A 14,506-nucleotide genomic window follows, 5' to 3' on the forward strand; every position below is an offset into this window, starting at 1 on the left:
CAGACCGGCCCCGGGAAGCCTCTATTGAGACGAGCTGAGGGAAACCCCCCGGCACGGGCGTAGGCGCTGAGGGGGGACAGGACACATACGCGACCCCACGCCCAGGCACCTCCCCTGCACCGACTCCGGTCCCCGCCTCCCCCCGCAGCCGTTGGTTGCCGCGCGCGTTCAAACCCCCGCCCCCTCCCCCCCCCCAGCCACAGCCAAGTCTCGCGAGGGCGGGGGCAGGCGGTGCGCGCGGGCCGCGCCGTGCCGTACCGGAGCCTGCTGGGCGCAGGCCGGGCCTCTCCCCCCCCGCCCCGCCGCGCGCCCGGCGGCCCCAGCGCCCCGCGCGGAGCGTGCGGCCTGGCCCGCCTATCCCGGAAGCGCTTCCCCGCCGCACGCCGCGCTCCAGGCCCCCTCCCCTCCTCCTCGCCGCCCCCCGCAGAGACCCGGTGCAGCCCGGAGAGCGCCCCTTCCCCCCTTCCCCGCGCGCTCGCACCGGAGGGGGCACTCGCCTCTCCCGTCTCCCCCGCCCGGCTCGCGCCGAGGAGGAGGGGGGTGCCTGCGCGGGGCGCCCGGCGCGCCGCCCCCTCCCCGCAACGGCCGCCGTCCCGGAGGCCCGGGGACGAGCCGAGTGGCCGGGAGGGCCGAGGGGCTGGCGGGCGAGCGGGCATGCAGCCGCCGGAGCCGAGCCCCCAGCGCAGCACGGTGAGGGGGTGCAGGGGCCGGGAGGGGGGTTGAATTTGAGGGCCGGGGGTGCCCCGCCGGGAGGGGTGTGTGCGTGTGTGAGGCGGTACCTCAGTGCTTCCCCCGCGCCCCGTCCCGCCGGGCGGTGGGGTGACACCCCCCACGCCCTCCCGGCGAAGGGAGAGGCAGGGTGGGAGCGACTGGAGCTGAGGGGAGACAGCCTGCCTGGGGTGAGAGGACCCCAGCGCCGGCGGGGGGGGGGAGGTGGGGGTGTCCCCTCTGGGGTGCGGGGGCAGGGGTGTGGTGACGGGAGGCTGCCGGTGTTGGTGCTGGCCCTTGTTTTGCTGCCGCACTCCCACGCACCCGGCAGAAAGAAACTTTGGTCTTTGTTTTTGGAGCCCTTTGGAGAGGGTGGCTGGGTGGCCGCCAGAGGTGGGATGTGGGTGCCCGCTCAGCGGGGGCCGTGGTGTCTGCTGGGCCGCTGATGCTGCGTGTGCTGTGTAAAGGAAAAAACAAACGAATAAATTCACAGGTAGAAGAGCTGCTACTGGCCTCTTCGACGTGTTGACTGCAGTATGATGCTGCTGCTGTTGTGGTTTGGCTCTGGAGACAGAAGGCCCCCAAAGGTAGCAAGGCCTTAGTTATGCTCTGTCCAGAGTCTTGTCCTCAGGTCAGATCTGAGACCTTTCCGGTTGTTTATATTGGCTGTTGGGAAGAATAGCTTGGGTTTTCCTCAGGTTTGTTTTTCAGTGTAGGTGGATATGGTAGAAGGATGCTATTCTTATTTATGGATTGATACTCTTCCAGTGTTAGCGATTCACGGTGCAGTTGGTGTGTCTTCCCCTTGTTCAAACATGACTTGTAATATTGGTTATTTCCCTTGCTTTAGCAAGGAGAAAATGAGGAGAGGAAAGGCAGTTGCTTAGATGGCTTGAGAGTAACTATACTTTGGAGTTTGATAAAGAATGCCTGTCACCAAAAAAGAAAAAAAAAAAAAAAGAATGGCCCCGGGTGTGCCACAATGGAAGGTAATGGGAAAACTTAAAGCAAGACACTATATTCAGGTAAATATGGATAAAACTGTCTTTGAAGGTTTTGGGAACTAGTTTGAAGATGCTATTAGTAGTCTATTAATATCTTTATAGCTAATTAATACAGTAAATATCAGCTAAATAAAGAAACGAGCTAAAAAGATGTTTGTAATGCTTTTATACTTGCATTTAACATAACCACATTTCAAGATTTTTTTTAGCTCAGTGTTGTGTGGTAGCTTTCCTTGTCCCGTCTTTTTCCGTTCTAAATAAATACTGAGAGTGGATAGGCCAACCTATCCCACTGATGTATTGATAGGTGTCTGTTATTTTTAGTGCTGGTGTTCACTGTTACAAAATTGAGTAGTAATTGTTTGTTTACAGGCTTACGTTCTGTAACGGGTCCACTTGGCCAGTTCTGTTTTCAGAGGGCTTAGTATAAAAGAACTCATAAAACTTACAGGTAAAGTCTGCATGGTCAAAGGTCAGTGTTTGTTCTGATAGCTTTAATTTTGTTTTTCAGATCTGAGAAACGCACTACTTTCTTCTGCCCCTTGTCAAGTATATTTTCAGTTAACATATTTCATGTAAAAAGAAGAAATGTTAAATTCATTTCCTCTCAGCAGCGAGAGAGGAACAGGATTCTTAAAAATAAAGTATTTCACAACATTTGTTAAAGCCTGCCCTTTGTCCCGTCTTGTGAATGATGTCAGTTGATAGCAGTGATCTGAAGAATGCCGTAACAGCCTGTGTTAATGTGTATATAGACTGTCTCAGTTCATCCGTAAAATTACTAATATATCAGATTTTGCACACATTAGTACAGGATAAGAAAATCAGTATTTAAGTCTGCCTTTAATCTTAAATCTTTTGGCTTAGGTACAGTGAGTTGGATAAGTGTGATGGTTGCATATTATGAAACTGTACTTTTATGATGCATTTTTATCTGCCTTGGGTCATAACCTTCACTGTAAGTGATTGCAGATAAATGTAAAGAGGGTATTGAGAGATCTGTGTCCATCCTTTCTTGTTGTTTCCTGGATCTCATTGAGGCTCCTTTTTCCTTCCGCTAGTTGTCATCTTGAGGAATACAAGATAAATTGAATAGGTGGTGTGAAAATGTGTTGTCTTTTCCACCCAACTTTGGTGATGTGTCTGTGCTGATATCTCTCCACTGAGTTGCAGAGGAGTGATGGTAAATAGTAATCCTAACGGTAAAGGATTCCATTGAAGTTGCCCAAGAATACATTAATATGATCCTTAAGGTTATCTGGTAATAGTTAGACTCTTTCTGTCCCCTCTGAAAAATTATGTAGTGCTGAAGTGAAGTTTTCAGTTGCGCTGGTCTGTAGGTGCTTTCTCCTGACTTTAATCCTGTGATGATTCGTTTTGTCTGTATTTTTAAATAGCGTAAGTAGCCTCAAAGTTTGACCTGCAAAAGTATTCTTGGTTAGGTTCAGAGTTACATGTTTCCTTGTGTACTGCAGTGCATAATAAATGTGAAACTTAAGATGGTTTAGTGAGCTTTGTTCTAAGAGCTGTATCTTCAAGTAGGATGATAGTTCAAATCTTTACTTCTACAGCTGCAATGTTTTAGCAAAATCACTAACAATGTGAGCAAAAGCCTTTGACTCACTTCTTTGACACCAAAGGTATTTCGGTGATGATCCAAACATTGAGTACAGGATCAAATCTAGTAAATTTTGATAATGTCAGATCTATTGTGTATGCTTAGTCATCCCACTCGACTATGGCGTTTTGCTCTAGGAGCATCTGTATCATGCTCTTCTTGCCACTGCTGTGAGCTGAAGTAGGTGTAGTGCCTGGCCTGTGTGTACCTGTGTGTGCACATATAAATGTAAGTAATGGTATTTGCAGTGATGGAGTTTTTGTTGTATGGTACATTTAAAAGGCAAGTGACAAATGGAGAGTGAAACTAAAAGAGTGTATACAAAGCCTCAAACTTTTTCATAAGCACCTTTTGGACTACTTTTGAATGAAAGTGTTTCAAGTTACAAGGTAGAGATATCTGTGACTTGTGGTTTTGCAATATTTTTTCCTGTCCCTGTTACTGTCTTTACTCAAACAGAAGCATAAAGCTAAAGTGGTGCTGCCTAGTGCAGTAAACTGATATTAGGTATTTACTTTTGAATCCTTGCCAAGCTTCTCCTGGTATTACTTGTCCTTTTTTGCAAGTTGGTGCTATCCTTCAGTTACCTATATAATGTAAATTTTCTGCAGACTGTTATTTCTCTATGGGCATAGTAGACTAAAATATTGTCTGAAGGCTGGTAGTAGCTGTCGTGTTCTTGTGAAAGACCAGGAATCGTTCTGTTGAGATTGAATGTGTGGTGATGTCATGGTGCCATTTCACATCCGTGAAGCATTCTTTCTAAATGGAAAGGTGAGGGTTTTGAAATACTTGTTTAGACTCATGTATGCAAATGTTGAAGGTGTTGTTTGGAAACATTTCCAGAATAGGTTCTTGTACTCTCCAAACCTTGAAGTATCAAAGTTGTCCTTTGAAAGGCTTTCAGATTGTAAATATGCTAGTAATACTACAGAAATTTCTCTCTCAAGCTTCAGACAAACGATACAAGTTCGACCTGGTAGTCTAGATAGTTCTGTGGTACTGAGTGTCCATTCTCAGTATCTCTTATTCTGTATGAGATGGATAGCTGGTCAGCGACTGCTGTGCTGTGTCAGTCAGTGCTTAAAAGATGACACTGTGGTACTAGTATCCGGGAGATGTGTGCACAACTACCAGAAAAAACCATCACTGAAACCTTTTTATTGACATGAGAGGCTGAAATACATCTGGCAAAAAAAAATAAATCAGTGTGTAATAAGGTGAGACAAAGTTACAATGTTGCTAATAAACCATACCGATCTAGAGGGGCAGTGCGTTCTTAATATTTGGGGGTTTTCTTGTTCTTTTTCTCTTTTTGAAGATTAAATATACTAGGTAGATCAGACTCTGTGTGTGTTTGTCAGTTTAAAGTCGGAGTGGAACTAACATTTCAATATTCATCCAGCGTAGTGTTTACTATGTTTTATGTTTCTCCCTCTTCAAGGTCTTTCATAATAGCCAGCATAGCACTATAGTACAAAAGTGAAAACTGTCATCTCTGTTAAGGTTATATACAGATTTGCCTTCTTAAGACGCATTAGTTCTTGAATTCCAGATGGGTTCTGTTTTACTCAGGGCCTGAATTTAAAGTAGTGGTATTTTAAAACCAATCTTCAATGTATTACCAGGTTTCATCCTAACCTAGCTCTGTTGTAAGGAAAATTCCTTCTCCTTTTGCTCTTTTCAGAGGGTTGTATGAAGCAGGATGGTTTCATAAGTAAACAGTAAAGCTACAGAGTAGAGGTAAAAGTCATTCTGCTATAGCGGTGTTCAGTAACCTGGCTGTCACAGCTTGAGTATGCAACTTAAGTTTTCCCACCTGCATGTGGGCTTGCTGGTGGATAATGAAGAATGTTTTCTTAAAAACACCTTTTAGGTTCTACCAGTCATGTTCCACACTCAATACACTGTAATGAAATACTTGCTTTCTAATGAAATTGTATATCCACTAAAGTGTGTATTAATTTGAGGAGTGGATCAATTTCTGTGAAATCATGGTTGATCTAGGGATACTTTTAGAAAAAATTCTAACACAACCTGTATTTGTCTTGGATGTCCTGGCAGAAAAAAAATTGATACTTTTCTAAATTATATTCAGTGTCGACTGTTTCTTGTTAGCAAATTTGGTAACAAGATCCACAGCAGTGCTAGTATTTTAATCTCGTTGCATGTTTAAGCTTTCATTTTTCCTTCCTTGGTTATGCTCTAATGTAATTTGTCATGAAGTCTCATATGCTTGACCACTTTGTACAGGTTTACAGTGTCACAACGTACTGAAAATAGCTGGTAAAAGGCTTGTTTTGTTCTATATATGTCATAGCATTTGTCCCATTGGTATAAATCCTCAAGTGCCATTCTTTTTGTTCTGTGGGGAGTTTGTATACTTTGGCTTAACTCAAGCAGTGGACATTTGTTCCTAGCACTTGAAAGAGTTATGGATTTGTTTTCTTTGTTTTTTGGCGTTGGGCATGGGATCAATAATAGTTCAGAGGAAGTAGAGGAGGTGGTTGGGTTTTGTTGGTCTGGTGGTTTTGGTTTATTTCAGGGGAGTTTGGTTTGGTTTGATTTTTTTCACCTGGAGCTTGTGAAAGTTCTGAAATGAATGTAAAATTTGGCTTTCATGGTGATGTTGAAGATCAGCTTGCAGAAGTAATAAGCTAGGCACTAGGTCTTATGTGGACCATTGCTATTGAAATGTACCTGCCTGCCTTTCCTGAAATTCTTAACATTATCTTGATGGACTAGTAATTCTCACTGTAATGCTGCTAATCTCAGGTAAAAAATGGCATGTCTAGAGCAGACAAAGTGTTGATTTGGTACAATTCACTCTGTTGCTTCATATTTTCTTAAAAAAAATGCTAATAGGATAAATTGCTACTAGCAAGCATTTCTACATCGGGTATCATCTTTCTTCCCACTGCTGACTTGAAGGTGATACAAACTTTTTATTATTTTCTGGGTAATTCTAGTGAAATGCCACTATATGTCCTTTCCTGGTACAAATCAAGTTTTTGCTGCTAGGTGATCTGGTAGTGTACAGATGTGACTTTAGTAATCCTGCAATTGCCAAGTAAGTGTTATAACTGAACTCAGAACACGTATATGAAATTATATTTTAAAAGAGACATTTTTGTCAGTGCTTTTGTAGATCAGCATGGATTTTGCAACTCATTGGTAAGTTTCAAATGGGCAGCATGGGGTAACAGTTATTTTAGTCTGGGTCTTTGCTTTGTTTCCTGCTGTTAGGACAGCATTGTGAAAATGTGGTTAGTTTGCTTGCTGTTCCTTCTTCATGAGCATCAGTGTTTTATGCAGGTATTTCAAAACAGATCTCACTGTTGGTCTGCAAATGCTTCACATGTGAGCTTATGAGCTTTTTGAGTAACTGTTCAGGATGATGTATTGTTCAGGATGATGCAATTTCATACTCTGTCTTGCTTGTGTCCTGAAGATGTTAGCCTTTGTGTACCGCTTTCAGTAGCAGGTAGCGACAGTAAGATAAGTCCCTGTTCACATCCAGCTTCCTTCTGTATTGGTTTGAGCTTATTAGCATTTTTTGTAAATGTTCTTTTACTATTGTTTTCCTGGAATATCCAGTTTAAAGGAAATGGGGACAGAAGGGGAAAGCAGTTTCTACTTTATCTGTTGCAGTGGAATTAAGTTTGTAAATGGCAGTATGTAGACCTTCTTAAATGAAATCTGCCTCTTTGCTTTTGAAGCCCTTACTCTTGATGCAGTAAATGTTTCTTTTGTTTTAAAGAAAGTTCCAAGTCAAGTAAATGTCCTACCTGCCAATCCTTTTCTAGATTTGGGAGTTGAGGTAAACGAGGCTGAAGGTAGCCTTAGGCCTAAGAGAGACCTAAGAGAGATCAGCTTTTTTGATCTGTCTTTAGAAATGATCTTCTACTATACTGAAAAGAAAAAAAAAAAAAAGAGAGAGAAGGAGCCAAAACATCACCAAAGGTTGAAAGAGCTCCTTTATCTAGGGGTCAGTGGTCTGTGACAGGGAGATGAATTAGTGGCTTCTGTAGAGCTCAACTTTAAGTTTTCCGAAGACAGGAAAGGAACTTGCTCTCAGCAACACTGTACAGCAGGTCTTGATGTTTTTAGTACCATTAACTGGATGACATCTTCCTGTAGTAATGTGGACATCGAGGGATCTTCTCTGGTCTGTCTTGTTGTTACTCAGTGAGGTACTAGTGCCAACAACACAAACATTGCTGGTACTGTGACAAACAGTACTTCTATTTCTGGAGGAACACCCAGGCACTTGAGAGCTGCTTTTCCCTAGCTGAAACCAATTTCTGTAAAAGTTGTAACAAAAACGCATGACAGGTCTTCTCAGAGCATATGTTACTCAAGATGTGATCAGGGCATAGAGGCAGCAGCTTGTGTTGTTTGGTTCTTAGCTATACAGTTCTGTTCTGGGCGTTTCATTTGCAGAAGTCCTGGTGCAGTTTGTTCTCACATACATCTGTTAGTGAGAGGTCAAAAGACAGCATTATTGAGCAGGTGCCTTCAGTCTGATGGAGGATTCCCTTCCTAGAAACAACAGAAAAGCTGAGGGAAGAACTACTTCTCTCACCTTTTAAGGAATCCATATCTTCTCAAAGAGAAAATTTTCCTTACTCTTCTGGTGGTTGAGGGAGGTGGAGGAAACCTAATAGCCAGTCTTGAACTCACTGTTCATGGACTTGATATCTCTTAAGAACTGGATGAAGGGGAAGTGGTGTTAGGGAACTGGCAGGAAAGGATCAGAAGTTTGACTCTATTCTTCTGTGAATTCAGTTTAAAAAACCCCATAAAACCAAACAACAAAACCCCAGTCTTTTTCTGGTTCCCCCCCATGGATTCCTATTAAAATCTACATCATAGATCATCGTTTAGCTCATTTTTCTGTAAAGTCTAAAGAATTCTCTTAATATCTCTTTTTTTTTTTGAAAGATCTGAAAGGTAAGGGTTTCATAGGTATTTAGAGTACTAGAAGAAGAGGGAAAAAAGTTTAAGTATTTTTTAGATTTATAGTCTTTTATTCAGCAGGGAAAAAAGTAGCTATGACATAAACATTTTAGTATCTCTTGTTCTTACATTTTTATTATGTGGTAGAACACAGATTCCAGATTGTACAGACATGTCTTACGTTAAAAGTTGTGCTCTCATGACAGTGGCAAATTTCTGCTTTGGGTCTACTTTGAATAAATTTTCCTGAACATAATCATTGATCTACTGTATCCACTTGTCTGTTCACAGGATATTTGAGTTTAAGCTTTGCAGTAGTAGTTTGTAGTAAAGGCTACTGATATTTTGAATTAGTTTCTAAATGCTACTTTCTGAACTGAGTATGTTTATATACTACTTTTGCCGCTGTTGATTGTATTGCCATCAGTACAAATGGTTATGACGACTGCCACATGCTTACATAAACTGCATTCATTTTTAAATGGAACGAATTATGGTACAGGCTATTTAGTCTGTAAAATGAAAACTCTGTGTGCTTAGGGGAATGCATTTAGACTTGCTTAGACCTTTCTGCTTTTCCAGAGTCTTTTTTTTTTTAACTGCAGTTGCTGTTTTTTTTTTTCGGGGGGGTTGTTTTGTTTTCTCAGTAAGTGTATTGTATACTTAATAGTGTAGGGCAAGCTATTTCTGTGTATAATAGAATTTGTGAATTATGTAAACATGTTACATAATCATAAATCTGATTTTTAATTAAACTATAAGAGATAGCAAGCAATCAGAAAAAATGTTTCAGATTATGTGTTCATGAGTAGCTATGACACCATGTCATGTGGTATGAGCATCTTAGTTGCATGTTTACCTGATAGTATGTATAGTATGACAGAATGCTACTAGAAGGCTATCCAGGAGACATGTATTCTACAAAAAAAAATGCTGGATTTGGTTTTTTTTTTTCCAATGTTCATGAAGAATTTCAGGAATGCATTCTTAAAAAGCAATAAAATAGGAATTGTATTAAACACTATTTAACTAGGGCTCCTTTAACGGTTAATTACATTGCTAGCTATGAAAAATTCAATCTTGAGGTTTAAACTTTAGTAAATTCATGTAATGTTTATAAGAGGTTATTGTTATGCATATATTTGAGCTCATATAATTTGTGTTCTTTTTATGAAATAAGTTACAGATAGTCAAAGATTAGTAACTTCTGAATATATTAATGTAATTGTAAAACTTTCTGCCGAATAACTTCATAAGGGATATGTGAGGACTGCAAACTTCTTTTTAGGTGTTTAATTTCATTCTTTTGTGGCACTACATTAAACTTGTATCATTCTACACATCTCATATTAAAATACTAAAATTTTTCAAGCACAAGTAGGTATTTGCATAGCTTGCCCTGCTGTTTGGGTTACTTTCTCTGTTCTGTGATTATTCTTGTTTGCTAATCCCTGAAATTCATTGACAACTAATCTGGACTGATAGCTTTGGTTAAGGCTAAGGCCTTCCTGATTCTTGCAAATAGAAAAGAAAATGAAGACTGAGAAAGGCAGGTTTTCAGGGAAGTTGGGAACAATCAGTTCCTCTAAGGTTTATGTTCCTGGCTTGCTTGAATGCAGATCATTTGGATTTCACAGGGATGCCGATTGTTCTGTCATTTAACCTTGAAAATAAGACTTCTAGAAATGTTATCTATTTTTATACAGTGTCTGAAACACTAAGTATGACTAACCAAATATATTGGTTGCAACCAGAACTATTGGTTGCGTAGTTGGTTGCAGCTATGAGGCGTCTGTGTGTCACCAAAGGAAATAAAATGCTAAACCGAATCAAAGATTTGTGACTTGGACTGCTTTCATAACGGGATAGTCTAATTTGTAATAGTCATTTCTGTCTTATCTAAAGGGAGAATCTGCTTTTGAGACCTTCTTGGTAGTTCTCATCATGACCATTTTGATCTAACACTTCTTTCTCTCACCCCTGGCTGCCTGCTTCTGTCTCAGTATTTTGGATCTGATTATGGCACAAGGTTTCATGGAGTTTTGCGGTGAATCAAGGAGCTGATACAGACTGAGCTAATACTTAGGGTTTGTAAATCAAAGTCCAGCTTTAATGATGTTCAGTTTGCCATTTGGACACTAACCATTTGTTCTAATGCATTGGGAGGAGCAAGCTTTCAAAGGAAAGGAGAAGCAAATTCTTTTTTCAGAATTACTGTATTTTTGCTGGTTTAAAGTGATTATGAAACAGTCAGACGAGACTTCCTATGTGGTAGTTTTCTCTTGTGCAAACACCCAGAGTTTGTGCTATAGCTAAGCATTTTAAGCTGATAAATACTTCCCTGGATAAAGAAATTCTTTTTTTTCCTCCAAAACTTACTTCCTGAAGTTAAAGGGTTTTTGTCCCTAATGCTCACTTGTTTCAATTTTTAATGTTTTTCAGAGTTCAACAATAGCAAAACCCCCTCTCTTTTTCTGGGATTGCTGTTGTCTTTTGGTGTTCTCAGTTGTGACACTGCATGCTGGAGAAAAAAATTGATGGATTTGGGTGTTCAGTATCTCTTTTCCCTTATAACTGCCTATTTCTGTCTCTCTGCATAGAAGGGAAGTAGACTACAGCCCAACCACCCCTGTTAAAAAAAGTCCGTAAGAAGCTTGGTATTTGGGTGTAGTTATGTTTGTAATTTTTTTGGTGGTGGTTTTCTCCCTCTGTGTGATCATTTTTCACTTCTGAGGTTTAAGAATTTATTTTCTTCTCCCTTTTTTCTGGAAATAGCATTCAATAGCACCTTAATCAGAAGTTCTAATATTACAGAATTTACTAGTACTCTAAGTCTTTCTACTGACTGCCAGACTAGCCTAGGTTATATCTATTCTATTATACACTTTTCTCTAAAGAGACATATTTGTTAACGTCAGTAATTTAAAAACTGATTTAAAAATGTAAAATACATTTCAGAGTTCAATTTTGTTTAGGTAAAAGTGGTTGTATGAACAATTCTGTAAATTGGGAACATGTCATTTTGAATTCTTGTAATGGTATTTCCTTTAATGCTTTGGCTCTATTTTGAAAGTAATTATTTGAATTTTAAAAGTTGTTTTTTGTAATAAATTATTAAAAATTCTCACCCTGCATACAATTTAAGCATGCTTGTTATGATTCTTTCATGATGGTTTTCAATTATTGACAAGTTTGGTGTACATAGTGAATATGTTGACGTAAATAAGTAGATAGTCAATACTAGTGTTTGAACTTGTTGTTTAAATGTATGCCTGGTTTTCTTTATGTGCAGTTTCTGTTTATTCTGGAATCAGTACAGTTGAATTGAGCATTTATAGCTACATAAAGAATGTCTTTACTCTTACACAAACTTGGAAATTTGTTATTAATAAAGGCAGTGTCTCATTAGAAGAGTATTTTGTCTGTCCAGTTAATTTACTTTTCAAATATGTAGGAAGTTGCTTTTCTGATCAAAGTGAATGGTTGGGTGTGGAAACCTGGCAGATTATCAAAGTAATAGGGATCCTGTATTTGAGCAAGTATATACAGAGAGTTGAATATACGCTCTTGTTTACAAGTGTTCAAATTTACATGAAATTTATTTTTAATTAACTTGACAATTAGACAGAATGTGTAATAAGATAGTTGAATTTAGAAGTAACTGCACAGCTTAAACTGATTACACAATAATGGAGAATTAGTGGGCCTTGAGTACCCAAGACCTTGTGTATACCCTGAATGGAGCCTAGTAAACCTTGGCAGAAAAGTTTGCTAAAATACTATACTGTTATGTAAATCTGGTAACTGGGGATTCTTTTGATTGTGGTTCTCAGGTAAATATTGTTTTGAAAAAGATTCCACTTTTTTAGCCAAGAAAACCCCAAACTTTAAACAGTACTGAATTTGGCTTACTGTAATGGAAAGCTGGTGATGTGAAATAGTCATTAAGGTAAGAATCAGTCTTTTGTATTATAAGGGTTTTTAAAAAGGTAAATGATCTTTGTTTTTTAAATTCTGATGCTGAATCGAAGGAACAGGCATTTTACAGAGGTATCTAAATACTTAATTTGCTTATTTCCCCAGCAATGGGAAGAAACAAGAGAATCTGCATATGAGCTATAGTGTAACTTAACAGGTCTGTTAGAGTATCGCTCATCATCATCTGGACATTCAGGTACTGAAAACCAAGTTTTAAATACACAGTGCCATTTAGCAGAATTATTCTTCAAATGTGGTTATTTGTACAATTTTAGAAGTATATTTGTAACAAATTTTCAGATAGGTTTGAACTCTGTCTCAAAATAAAGTAATAGTGGAGTAAGTGTCCAGAAGAGCAGCACTGCTTTCCATCCTGTAGGGACCGAATGACAGAGAACAAAATAGATACCCTTCTGAATAAAGCTTGTGCTTAAGCAGCACAATAAATGTCAAAGATTTTCAGCTCCTTCCGTCTCCTTCCTCTCTTCTAAAAGCAGAGAAAAACCAAAGCATACACTTGAGCCTAGGTCATGCAAATCTTAGAGCTGTGATTTGTTTGTGTTTAATGCTTGTGAGAATTCTGAAGAAGTAACTGAGCTGTTTGGTTAAGCAGAGGGTGTTACTACTCACACTATGATTTCAGAATCAAGGCATCAGATTACAGTGTTACTTTAAGGTATTTTTGCTTTGAACCGCTTTTTTTGGTTCTGAAATATATAAATCTGTCACTTAGTGCCTGCCCTAGGCACAAGCAGCACTATCTGTCAGTTATTGGTTTCAGGGGAATACTCTGGTGGCCGTGTGTTTGGCTGGCGGGGGGGGGGTGACTGCAAGTTATTTTATCTTGAGATTTTTCTGTTGTCTAACCTCCTGTTGTATACAAGACTGCATTTGATTTGCAGGGGGATACATGACCTTGATTCTTTTCCTCTGTGTTCTCACTGAAGGATGGATGCTCTTCTAACTCTCCAGGGAGTTAGACCAAAAGACCTGTGTTTCGGATGGAAATTGTTAGTGTCTAAGTGAAGAGCTGGGCATGCTCCATATTGTTAGACTCTACAAAACATACATAGACACTGCCACTTCTTAGCAGTAAAGAAATTGGGAGATTTATTGAAGAACTGACTAAATACCACACCTCCTCCTTTGCTGCAGCATCTAAGCAAAGAAACCGCTGTACCATATCAGGTGAAAGAAGGACTTTTAGGTTCTTGCAGCTTGCATCTGCAACCACTCAAACTGGATATCAGTTGCTCCCTTCCATGCTTGTGAAGGGGAATAGCACTGACCACAGCAGAAATACTAAGGAAATTTTAGTGAAGTGTAAAGTATGTTTCAAGCAGCTCTTTTGCTACTGCTTTACCAAGTTATCCACAAGACCCCACATATCCCATAAGAATGGAGAGGTCTGTTAAAACGAAAATGAAAAAGGCCGTGCTTTTGGAGGATGCACCTACCTTGAGCTGCTGGACAGCATCATCTTTTAGAGAAGTGAAATAATCTAAACCTCGTAAACAGTAGAATAAGTTTGTAACTATTTTAAGTTGAAGCTGTCTTTGAGCCCTTTTTTTTTTTTTAATTCTAAAGCAGGATTATGAGGATAGCTTCCTAAAAGGGAAATGAAATCAGAGCAGTTTATCCTACCGACCTTAATGGAGTACAATAGGGCAGGTCAGTGTGGAAATGATCTGGCTTTAGAGAGATGCTGATTGCTTTAAGTGTCTAACATGCATGTTTGACAAATATTTTTCCAAATGTAAGTTATATAGAATAAAAATAAGGTATTTTACAAACTGAAATTGTGAATACAGACTTTTAGGTGAAAGGCTTTGAAAACCCAAATACTAATTGTTCCTGAAAGTTTCAGAAAGTGTGGTTAATTCATTTTGTCTCATATTCAGATTTAGGCCTATTTGTTTTTTGTAGCTGTACCTGATGAAATTTGTTTGTCACTTCAACATCAGACAGCCATGCAGTGTCAACTGTGCGAAAACTGCCTAGTAGTAAAGGACCTCTTTCTCTTTAATTTTTATAGTCTAAGCTTGATTTTCTAAAGCCACAGAGTTGTTTAACATGTTCCTGCCGTAGCTTGTCATCACAGGCTCTGTGAAAGAGGGCTCTAGCTCTATCATCACAAAATTGGTCTTTTTATACTCAGCTGTGTATAAAAAGTCATGAATGCGCCAGCCAGGAATTGCGTTAATCTCATCACTTGGATCTGAAATTTTCTGGCCTGGTA

General features: G+C 39.8%; 1 protein-coding gene across 5 annotated transcripts in view; it reads left to right on the forward strand.

Annotated features, from left to right (window-relative positions):
• The first annotated feature begins 211 nt into the window (after positions 1 to 211).
• Positions 212 to 14,506, forward strand: part of TAB3 (TGF-beta activated kinase 1 (MAP3K7) binding protein 3) — a 49,268-nt gene continuing 34,973 nt past the window's right edge. For 3 of the 5 annotated variants that reach the window (XM_064473683.1, XM_064473676.1, XM_064473691.1), the window contains exon 1: positions 213 to 690. The gene's annotated coding sequence lies outside the window, so the exon portion shown is untranslated. Of the gene's footprint in view, positions 691 to 14,506 lie in introns of all 5 variants that reach the window. The other 2 variants (XM_064473700.1, XM_064473706.1) reach the window with 1 other exon arrangement.

The sequence above is a fragment of the Phalacrocorax carbo genome, chromosome 1 (assembly GCF_963921805.1).
Source record: "Phalacrocorax carbo chromosome 1, bPhaCar2.1, whole genome shotgun sequence".
In the NCBI taxonomy this organism is placed as follows: domain Eukaryota; kingdom Metazoa; phylum Chordata; class Aves; order Suliformes; family Phalacrocoracidae; genus Phalacrocorax; species Phalacrocorax carbo.